Source organism: Erithacus rubecula, assembly GCF_903797595.1.
Source record: "Erithacus rubecula genome assembly, contig: scaffold_1220_arrow_ctg1, whole genome shotgun sequence".
Taxonomy (NCBI): domain Eukaryota; kingdom Metazoa; phylum Chordata; class Aves; order Passeriformes; family Muscicapidae; genus Erithacus; species Erithacus rubecula.
Genome location: NW_027636181.1, coordinates 1 through 10,542, shown reverse-complemented (window position 1 = coordinate 10,542; position 10,542 = coordinate 1). Strand labels below are relative to the sequence as shown.

The 10,542-nt window shown below is 61.6% G+C and overlaps 1 long non-coding RNA gene across 1 annotated transcript; it reads right to left on the bottom strand.

Annotated features, from left to right (window-relative positions):
• Positions 1-269: 269 nt before the first annotated feature.
• LOC306815388 lies at positions 270-2,541 on the bottom strand. Its single transcript, XR_013777396.1, has 3 exons — positions 2,498-2,541; positions 1,106-1,150; positions 270-338 (listed from the first exon to the last, which is right to left on the bottom strand). It is a non-coding gene; the product is annotated as an uncharacterized lncRNA (long non-coding RNA).
• Between the last annotated feature and the right edge of the window lie 8,001 nt (positions 2,542-10,542).

Sequence of the window (10,542 nt, the reverse complement as noted above, 5' to 3'; positions counted from 1 at the left end):
GGTGTCCCCCCCATGTCCTCGTGTCTCCCCAAGGTCCCCTGCATGACCTTTGGTGACCCCCAATGTCCCCCCGTGTCCCCCTCGTGTCCCCCCATGTCACCCCCACGTGTCCCCTCCCCCCCGGCGCTGTCGCGGTGTCTCTGCAATGATTTTATTGGGGGAGGGGACACGGGGGGGACACGCGGGGGGGTCCGGCCACCCCCAGAGCCACCCCCGGGGCGGGGACAGCGCGAGGGGACACGGGGGGACATTGGGGGGTGGGGACACCGCGAGGGGACACCGGGAAGGTTCCAGAAGGTCCCGCGGGAGAATCCGTCGGGAGCGGCGACATCAGAGCCCTGCGAGGGGACACGGGGACACGGGTCAGTGACCTCGGATTGTCACCTGTGCCACCCGTGTCACCTGTGACCCCCGGGATTGTCACCTCCTGCCACCCTGACCCCGGGATTGTCACCTGTGTCACCGGGATTGTCACCCGCACCACCCTGACCCCGGGATTGTCACCTGTGACCCCCGGGATTGTCACCTGTGCCATCCTGACCCCGGGATTGCCACCTGTGCAACCTGTGTCCTTGGAATTGTCACCTGTGCCACCTGTGTGTCCCCAATGTCCCCACTGTCCCCCCACTGTCTCCAGTGTCCCCAATATCCCCCCAGTGTCCCCTCATTGTCCCCAATGTCCCCAAACCCCCAATGTCCCCATTGCCCCGCATTGTCCCCCCAGTGTCCCCAATGTCCCCATTGTCCCCCCAGTGTCCCCACTATCCCCAGTGTCCCCATTGTCCCGTGTCCCCCCAGTGTCCCCAGTGTCCCCAGTGTCCCCAGTGTCCCCATTGTCCCCCATTGTCCCCCCAGTGTCCCCAGTGTCCCCAGTGTCCCCACTGTCCCCATTGTCCCCATTGTCCCCCCAGTGTCCCCATTGTCCTCAATGTCCCCCAGTGTCCCCAGTGTCCCCACTGTCCCCAGTGTCCCCAGTGTCCCCACTGTCCCCATTGTCCTCCATTGTCCCCCCAGTGTCCCCAGTGTCCCCACTGTCCCCAGTGTCCCCATTGTCCCCCCACTGTCCCCATTGTCCCCATTGTCCCCCCAGTGTCCCCAGTGTCACCCTGAGCCGTCAGCGCCTCCTCGGATTCCGGGTCCCGCTCCCGACCTGGGGACAAGAACGGGGGGGTGAAAACAGGAACCCCAAAAACGGGACACCCCAAAACCCCAAAAATGGGACACCCCAAAAACGGGACACCCCAAAAACCCGAAACCCCAAAAACCCGAAACCCCAAAAATGGGACACCCCAAAAACCCAAAACCCCAAAAATGGGACACCCCAAAAACGGGACACCCCAAAAACCCGAAACCCCAAAAATAGGACACCCCAAAAACGGGACACCCCAAAAACCCGAAACCCCAAAAACCCGAAACCCCAAAAACAGGACACCCCAAAACTCCAGAAACCAGTAACCCCAAAAATGGGATCACCCAAAAAATGGGACACCCCAAAAATGGGACACCCCAAAAATGGGGACACTCCAAAAAATGGGAAATCCCAAAGATGGGAACCCCAAAAACGGGAATCCCCAAAAATGGGAAACTCCAAAAACAGGGAAACCCCAGAAATGGGAACCCCAAAAATGGGGAATCCCAAAAATGAGAACCCCAAAAATGGGGAAACCCAAAAACCGGGAACCCCAAAAATGGGACACCCCAAAAACGGGGAGACCCAAAAATGGGGAACCCCAAAACCGGGAACCCCAAAAATGGGGAATCTCAAAAATGGGAGCTACAAAAACAGGGGAACCCCAAAAATGGGGAATCCCAAAAATGGAAAACCTTAAAAAGGGGGAGCTCCAAAAACGTGGAACCCTAAAAACAGGGAACCCCAAAAATAGGGAACCCCAAAAACGGGGAATCTCAAAAATGGGGAATCCCAAAAATGTGGAGACCCAAAATGGGAACCCCAAAACCAGGGAAACCCCAAAAACGGGAACCCCAAAACCAAGAAACCCAAAAATGGGAAACCCCAAAAATGGGGAACCCCAAAAATAGAACAGGGAAGCCGAAACTGGGGGGGCTTTGGGGACCCCCAGGGTTGGGATTTGAGTCTGGGGGATTTGGGTCTGGGGGTTTTGGGGTCTGGGGGATTTGGGTCTGGGGGTTTTGGGTCTGGGGGTTTTGGGGTCTGGAGGATTTGGGTCTGGGGGTTTTGGGGTCTGGGGGTTTTGGGGTCTGGGGGTTTTGGGGTCTGGGGGATTTGGGGTCTGGGGGATTTGGGTCTGGGGGTTTTGGGGTTTTGGGTGTGGGAGTTTTTGGGGTTTTTGGGTCTGGGGGATTTGGGGTTTTGGGTCTGGGAGTTTTTGGGGTTTTTGGGTCTGGGGGTTTTGGGGTTTTGGGTCTGGGGGGGGGTTGGGTTCAGGATTTGGGTCTGGGGGGTTTTCGGGGTCAGGTTTTGGGTCAGGGGGTTTTTGGGTCTGGGGGTTTTTGGGTTTTGGGTCTGGGGTCTCACCCTCCTCGGACTCGCTGGACTGGGAGGAGACACTGGGACCTGCGGGGGGGGGAAGGGGGACAATGGGGGACCCTGAGACCCCTCCCCAAATCCCCGAGACCCCTCCCCAGATAACCGGGACCCCTCCCCAAATAACCGAGACCCCTCCCCAAATAACCGGGACCCCACCCCAAATAACTGAGACCCCTCCCCAAATAACCGGGACCCCTCCCCAAATCCCTGAGACCCCTCCCCAAATAACCGAGACCCCTCCCCAAATCCCCGAGACCCCTCCCCAAATCCCTGAGACCCCTCCCCAAATAACCGAGACCCATCCCCAAATAACCGGGACCTCTGAGACCCCTCCCCAAATCCCCGAGACCCCTCCCCAAATAACCGAGACCCCTCCCCAAATAACCGGGACCCCTCCCCAAATCCCCGAGACCCCTCCCCAAATAACCGAGACCCCTCCCCAAATAACCGGGACCTCCGAGACCCCTCCCCAAATCCCCGAGACCCCTCCCCAAATTAACCGGGACCCCTCCCCAAATAACTGAGACCCCTCCCCAAAATTCATTGAGACCCCTCCCCAAATAACCGGGACCCCTCCCCAAATAACCGAGACCCCTCCCCAAATAACCGGGACCCCTGAGACCCCCCCCCCCCCCCCGAGACCCCTCCCCCCCAGCCCCTCCCCCTCACCTGCCCCCCCCTGCTCCGCTCCACCCTCGCCCCCCGGGGGGGGGTCGCGGGGCTCGGGGGCCAGCGGGGACCCCGGGAAGGCGAGTGACGTCACACCTGGGCACGAGGGGAGGGGCCAGAGACCCCCGGGGGGGATTGGGGGGGGTCCCATCTGGGGCTCCCCTCCCCCATTTTTCGGGTCCCCCCCCCCCATTTTTGGGGTCCCCTCCCCCATTTTTCGGGTCCCCTCCCCCGTTTTTGGTTCCCCCTCCCCATTTTTGGGACCCCTTTCCCCATTTTTGGGGTCCCCTCCCCCATTTTGGGGTTCCATTCCCCATTTTTGGGATCCCCTCCCCATTTTTGGGATCCCCTCCCCCATTTTCGGGGTCCCGATCCCCATTTTTGGGACCCCTTTCCCCATTTTTGGGGTCCCCTCCCCATTTTTGGTTCCCTTTCCCCATTTTTGGGGTCCCCTCCCCCATTTTTGGGGTCCCCTCCCCATTTTTGGGGTCCCCTCCCCATTTTTGGGGTCCCCTCCCCCCTTACCTTTGCCCAGGTGTGCCGAGGTGCTGAGATCACCTGGGGGGGGCACGGGGGGGCGGGGTCAGGAGATTTTGGGGTCCCCCAGGAGGATTTGGGAGATTTTGGACTCCCCGGGGGGGGGTTCAGGGGGAATTTTGGGGTTCCTTGAAGGGATTTGGGGTGTTCAGGAAGTTTTGGGGGTCCTCGAGGTGTTTTGGGGGCTTTTTGGGATCCCGGGAGGATTTTGGGGTCCTCGAGAGTTTTTGGGGTCGCCGGGGGGTCTCAGGGAGGATTTTTGGGGTCCTCGAGTTATTTTGGGGTCCCGAGGGGTTTCGGGGGTTTTTGGGGTCCCAGGGGTGTTTTGGGGTCCCTGAGGGGTTTCGGGGAGTTTTGGGGGGATCAGGGAGGATTTTTGGGGTCCCAGGGGAGGTTTGGGGTCCCCGGGTGGGGGTCAGGGAGGATTTTGGGGTCCCCGAGGGGTTTCGGGGGATTTTGGGTCCCAGGAGAATTTTTGGGGTCCCCGAGAGTTTTTAGGGTCCCGGGGGGGGAGGCGGGGGGGGGTCAGGGAGGATTTTTGGGGTCCTCCAGAGGATTTTGGGGTCCCCGAGGGGTTTGGGGGTCCCCGAGGTGGTTTTGGGGTTTTTGGGGTCCCCGATGTGTTTTTGGGGGGTTTGGGGGTCCCAGGGGGTTTTTGGGGTCCCCTCCCCCACTCACTCTCTCCCGACGCCTCCAGCTTGGCGGGACCGGCGGGGTCTGGGACAGGGGACAGGTCACGTGTCACCCGCCGTGTCCCCAAATCGGGGCGGGGTCCCCCCTCCCCTCCCCCACCCCTCCCCCCCGTACCTGGGCTCTGCCCCTCGGCAGAGAGCGACAGCGACAGCGCCACCTCCGGGGGGACATCTGGGGACAGCGGGGACAGTGGGGACACTGGGGGGATTGGGGACACTGGGGGGACAGTGGGGACAGCGGGGGGACATTGGGGACACTGGGGGGACAATGGGGGGACACTGGGGGGACAGTAGGGGGACAATGGGGACACTGGGGGGATTGGGGGGACACTGGGGGGACAATGGGGGGACACTGGGGGGACACTGGGGGGATTGGGGACAGCGGGGACATTGGGGACACTGGGGGGATTGGGGGGACAATGGGGACACTGGGGACATTGGGGGGACAATGGGGACAGCGGGGGGATTGGGGACACTGGGGATATTGGGGTGACACCAGAGTGACACCAAGGGTGACACCGGGATGACACTGGGGACACGGAGGTCACACCGAGGGGACATCGGGGGTGACATCGAGATGGCACCAGGTGACACCGGAGTGACACCGGGGGGGTGACACGGCTGGGGGGGGGACACGAGGGTGACACCAGAGTCACACGGGGAGTGACAAGGAGGTGACATCGGGGACATGGGGGTGACACCAGGTGACCCCCGAGCTTGGGGATCCTCCCCCTCCCCCCAAATTCCCCTCCCCCCTCTCACCATCGGCCGCCGCGGTGGCCACGAGCAGGAGCGCGACAATGGCCAGAGCCGGGAGCCTGGGGACAGGGGACACCGGGGGGACACTGGGGACACTGGGGACACTGGGGACACTGGGGGGATTGGGGACACCCCGAGTGTCACACGGGGCGTTGTCACCTCCACCCCGGGTCCCCAAATGTCACACAAGGAATTGTCACCGCCCCCCCAAAGTCACCCTGGGGACACCCAGAGACCCCCCAGGACCCCGCGCTGGGACCCCCGTGTCCCCTCCGTGTCCCCGCTGTCCCCTCAGACCTCGTGTCCTCCCCTGTCCCCAGTGTCCCCTCTGTCCCCCGGTGTCCCCCTTGTCCCCTCCACCCCCTCCATCCCCTCGGTCCCCTTGGTGTCCCCCCTGTCCCCTGTCCCCCCCCTCGCTGTCCCCTCTGTCCCCCTCCATCCCCCTTTGTCCCCTGGTGTCCCCCCCATCCCCTTCATCCCCGCTCTGTCCCCACTGTCCCTTGGTGTCCCCGCTGTCCCCTCTGTCCCCTGCCCCTGTCCCCTCCACCCCCCCCGTCCCTGTCCCTGTCCCCCTGTCCCTGTCCCCTGGTGTCCCCCCGTCCCTGTCCCCCTGTCCCTGTCCCTGTCCCTGTCCCCCTGTCCCTGTCCCCTGGTGTCCCCCCGTCCCTGTCCCGGTCCCGCTCACCCCCCGCTCTCTCCCATGGTTCCGTTCCGTTCCGTTCCGCTCCGCTGCGGGTTCGGGTCCCGCCGGTGCCGGTTTTAGCGGCGGGGGAGGGGAGGGGCCGGGGCCGGGGCGCGGGGCCAGCCAATCCCGGCCCGGCTGCGGCCCGGCCCGGACCGGAACCGGGACAGGACCGGCATGGAACCGGCACCGAACCGGGATGGAACCGGCACCGCATTAAGGCCGCACCGGGACCGCTCCGAACCGGGATGGAACCGGGACTGAACCGGCACCGAACCGGGGCCGCAGCGGGACCGCATTGAAATCGCACCGGGACTGCAGCGGAACCGGACCGGACCGGGGTGGAACGGGGATAGAACCGGGACCGCGGCGGGACCGCATTAAAACCGCACCGGGACCGCTCCGAACCGGGATGGAACCGGGATCGCATTGAAATCGCACCGGGACTGCAGCGGGAACCGGGACCGAACCGGGACCGGAACGGGATGGAACCGGGACCGCAGCGGGACCGCATTGAAACCGCACCGGAACCGCACCGGAACCGCACCGGCACTGCGGGTATCGGACCTGGCACCGCGCCGGGACTGCGGGCCCTGCACCGGGACTGGAACGGAACCGGGACCGCATTGAAACCGCACCGGGACTGCAACGGAACCGGACCGGGAGCGCACCGAGAGCGGGGAGCGGGCATTGGAAGCGGGCCGGGAACGGAACCGGGAGCGGAACAGCACCGAGAACCCCCCGGGCAGCAGCGGCACCGGGAACGGAACCGGGAACGGAACCGGGAACGGAACCGGGTCCAGCACCGCGACTGCGGCACCGGGAACCGGAACCGGGACCCCCAAAGCGGGCCCCCCCCAAAAAGTGACTTTATCACCCCAAAGTGACAACGGGGACCCCCCGGGGTCCCCCAAAGTGAGAGACACAACCGAGACCCCCCAGCCCCATTTTGGGGGGACCCCGGAGCCAGAGACACCCGTGGGTCCCCCAGAACACCTGGGGGAACCCCCAAAATCAGAAACACCAGTGGGACCCCCCAGCCCCATTTTGGAGACCCCCAAAATCAGAGACACAACCGGGACCCCCCAGCCCCGTTTTTGGGGTCCCCAGACCCAGATTCGTGTCCGGGACCCCAATTTGGGGTCCCCAGAGGCGAGTTCGGGACCCCCAACTCCATTTTGGGGACCCCAAAGTCACGACCGCGACCCCCAGCCCCAATTCGGGGTCCCCCAATTCCCGAGCCCCCACTGGGACCCCCCAAATTCTCATCCCCACTTTGGGGTCCCCCAAACCCCCACGGGCCATTTTGGGCTCCCCCCAAATTCCAGCTCCATTTGGGGGTTCCGGGTGCGGATTTGGGGTGTCCAGGTGTGAATTTGGGGTGTCCAGGTGTGAATTTGGGGTCTCCAGGTGTGAATTTGGGGTGTCCAGGTGCAGATTTGGGGTCTCCAGATGTGGAATTGGGGGTTTTCAGGTGTGGATTTGGGATTTTCAGTTGTGAATTTGGGGTTTCCAGGTGTGGATTTGGTGTCTCCGGGTGTGAATTTGGGGGGGGGGGTTGGGTGCGGATTTGGGGTGTCCAGGTGTGGATTTGGGGTCTCCAGGTGTGAATTTGGGAGTCTGAAGTGCAGATTTGGGGTGTCCAGGTGTGGATTTGGGGGGGTTTGGGTGCGGATTTGGGGTGTCCAGGTGTGAATTCGGGGTCTCCAGGTGTGAATTTGGGGGTCTGAAGTGCAGATTTGGGGTGTCCAGGTGTGGATTTGGGGTTTCCAGGTATAAATTCGGGGATTTTGGGTGTAGATTTCGGGTTCCAGGTATAAATTTGGGGGTTTCGGTGTGATGTTTGGGGTTTCCAGATGTGAATTTGGCGTCTCCAGGTGTGAATTTGGGGGTTCCAGTTTCTAATTTGGGGTTCCCAGGTGTGAATTTGGGGTTCCCAGGTGTGAATTTGGGGTCTCCAGGTGTGAATTTGGGGTCCCCAGGTGTGGATTTGGGGTTCCCAGGTGTGAATTTGGGGGTTTTGGATGAGGATTTGGCGTTTCCAGGTGTGGATTTGGGGTCTCCAGGTGTGAATTTGGGGTCCCCAGGTGTGAATTTGGGGTCTCCAGGTGTGAATTTGGGGGTTCCAGTTTCTAATTTGGGGTTCCCAGGTGTGAATTTGGGGTCTCCAGGTGTGAATTTGGGGTTCCCAGGTGGATCCAGGGACCCCCGAGCCCGGGGAGGAGGGGGCGGGGCCGGTGACAGAGAGGGGGTGACAATGTGGGGGTGACAATGGAGGGGTGGCAGTGACAGTGACAGTGTGGGGGTGACAATGAGAGGGTGACAATGGGGGAGTGGCGGTGACAATGGGGGGGTGTCGGTGGCAGTGGGGGGGGTGGCGGTGTCGGTGACAATGGGGGGGTGGCGGTGACAGTGGGGGGGTGGCGGTGGCAGTGGGGGTGGCGGTGACAATGGGGGGGTGGCGGTGGCAGTGGGGGGGTGTCGGTGGCAGTGGGGGGGTGTCGGTGTCGGTGACAATGGGGCGGTGTCGGTGACAGTGGGGGGGTGGCGGTGGCAGTGGGGGGGTGTCGGTGACAGTGGGGGGTGTCGGTGACAATGGGGGGGTGGCGGTGACAATGGGGGGGTGGCGGTGGCAATGGGGGGGTGGCGGTGTCGGTGACAATGAGGGGGTGGCGGTGGCGGTGACAATGGGGGGGTGGCGGTGACAATGGGGGGGTGGCGGTGGCAGTCGGCGGTGGCGGCCCCGGTGTCGCACAAGGGTCCCTTTGATGCCATCAAAGCCCCTTTGTGCCGGGATTAGGGGGCGGGGCCGCGCGGGGCGGGGGGGGATGGGCTGAGGAGAGCGGGGGGACCCCAAATCCCGACCCGGGACACGGGGGGACCCCAAATCCCGACCCTGGAGACCCCAAATCCCAGTCCCGGGGTCACTGGAGACCCCAAACCCTCCCCAGGTGTCCCCTGTCCCCTCCCCCCCCGGTCGGTGTCACGTGTCCCCCCGTCCCCTCCCCCACCCCCGCACGGCCGGACACAAAAAGCGCTTTGAGCCCTGAGAGGAACCGGGAGCGAACTGGGAACACTGGGAACACTGGGAACACTGGGAATGGCACTGGGAGCGGCACTGGGAATGGCACTGGGAATGGATACTGGGAATGGCACTGGGGGCACTGGGAATGGCACTGGGAATGGCACTGGGAATGGCACTGGGGGCACTGGGAATGGCACTGGGAATGGATACTGGGAGCACTGGGAATGGATACTGGGAATGGCACTGGGAATGGCACTGGGAGCACTGGGAATGGCACTGGGAATGGCACTGGGAATGGATACTGGGAGCACTGGGAATGGCACTGGGAATGGCACTGGGAGCACTGGGAATGGCACTGGGAATGGCACTGGGAATGGATACTGGGAATGGCACTGGGAATGGCACTGGGAGCACTGGGAATGGCACTGGGAATGGCACTGGGAATGGATACTGGGAGCACTGGGAATGGCACTGGGAATGGCACTGGGGGCACTGGGAATGGCACTGGGAATGGATACTGGGAGCACTGGGAATGGCACTGGGAATGGCACTGGGGGCACTGGGAATGGCACTGGGAATGGATACTGGGAGCACTGGGAATGGCACTGGGAATGGCACTGGGGGCACTGGGAATGGCACTGGGAATGGATACTGGGAGCACTGGGAATGGCACTGGGAATGGCACTGGGGGCACTGGGAATGGCACTGGGAATGGCACTGGGAATGGATACTGGGAGCACTGGGAATGGCACTGGGAATGGATACTGGGAGCACTGGGAATGGCACTGGGAATGGCACTGGGAATGGCACTGGGAATGGATACTGGGAGCACTGGGAATGGATACTGGGAATGGCACTGGGAATGGCACTGGGAATGGCACTGGGAGCACTGGGAATGGCACTGGGAATGGATACTGGGAGCACTGGGAATGGCACTGGGAATGGCACTGGGAATGGATACTGGGAGCACTGGGAATGGCACTGGGAATGGCACTGGGAATGGATACTGGGAGCACTGGGAATGGATACTGGGAATGGCACTGGGAATGGCACTGGGAATGGCACTGGGAATGGATACTGGGAATGGATACTGGGAGCACTGGGAATGGCACTGGGAGAGAACTAGGGATTCCAGGATCCATTCCAGGATCCATCCCGGGATCCATTCCAGGATCCATTCCAGGATCCATTCCAGGATCCATCCCGGGATCCATTCCAGAATCCATTCCATGGATTCCACGGATCCCCAAGATCCCAAAAATTGAAAAATCAAATTTTATTTTCATTTTCCCGTTCGGGATCGGAGCCGGAGCCGTTTTTGGGAATGGGAGATTTGGGAATTTTGGGATTCCGGGAAAATCTGGGAAATTCGGAATTCCTGGAAAATGTGGGAAATTTGGGATTATAAAATCCGGGAACTTTTGGATCCCTGGAAAATCTGGGAAATTTGGGATTATAAAATCCGGGGAATTTGGGATTTAAAAAAATGAGGAATTTGGGATGCCTGGAAAATCCGAGAAATTTTGGGATTCCATGAAAAATCCAGAGGAAATTCAGAATTCCTGAAAAATCTCAGAAATTTGGGATCAAGAGAAAATCTGGGAAATTTTGGGATCACTGGAAAATTCGTGAAAATTTGGGATTCCTGGAAAATCTGGGAAATTTGGGA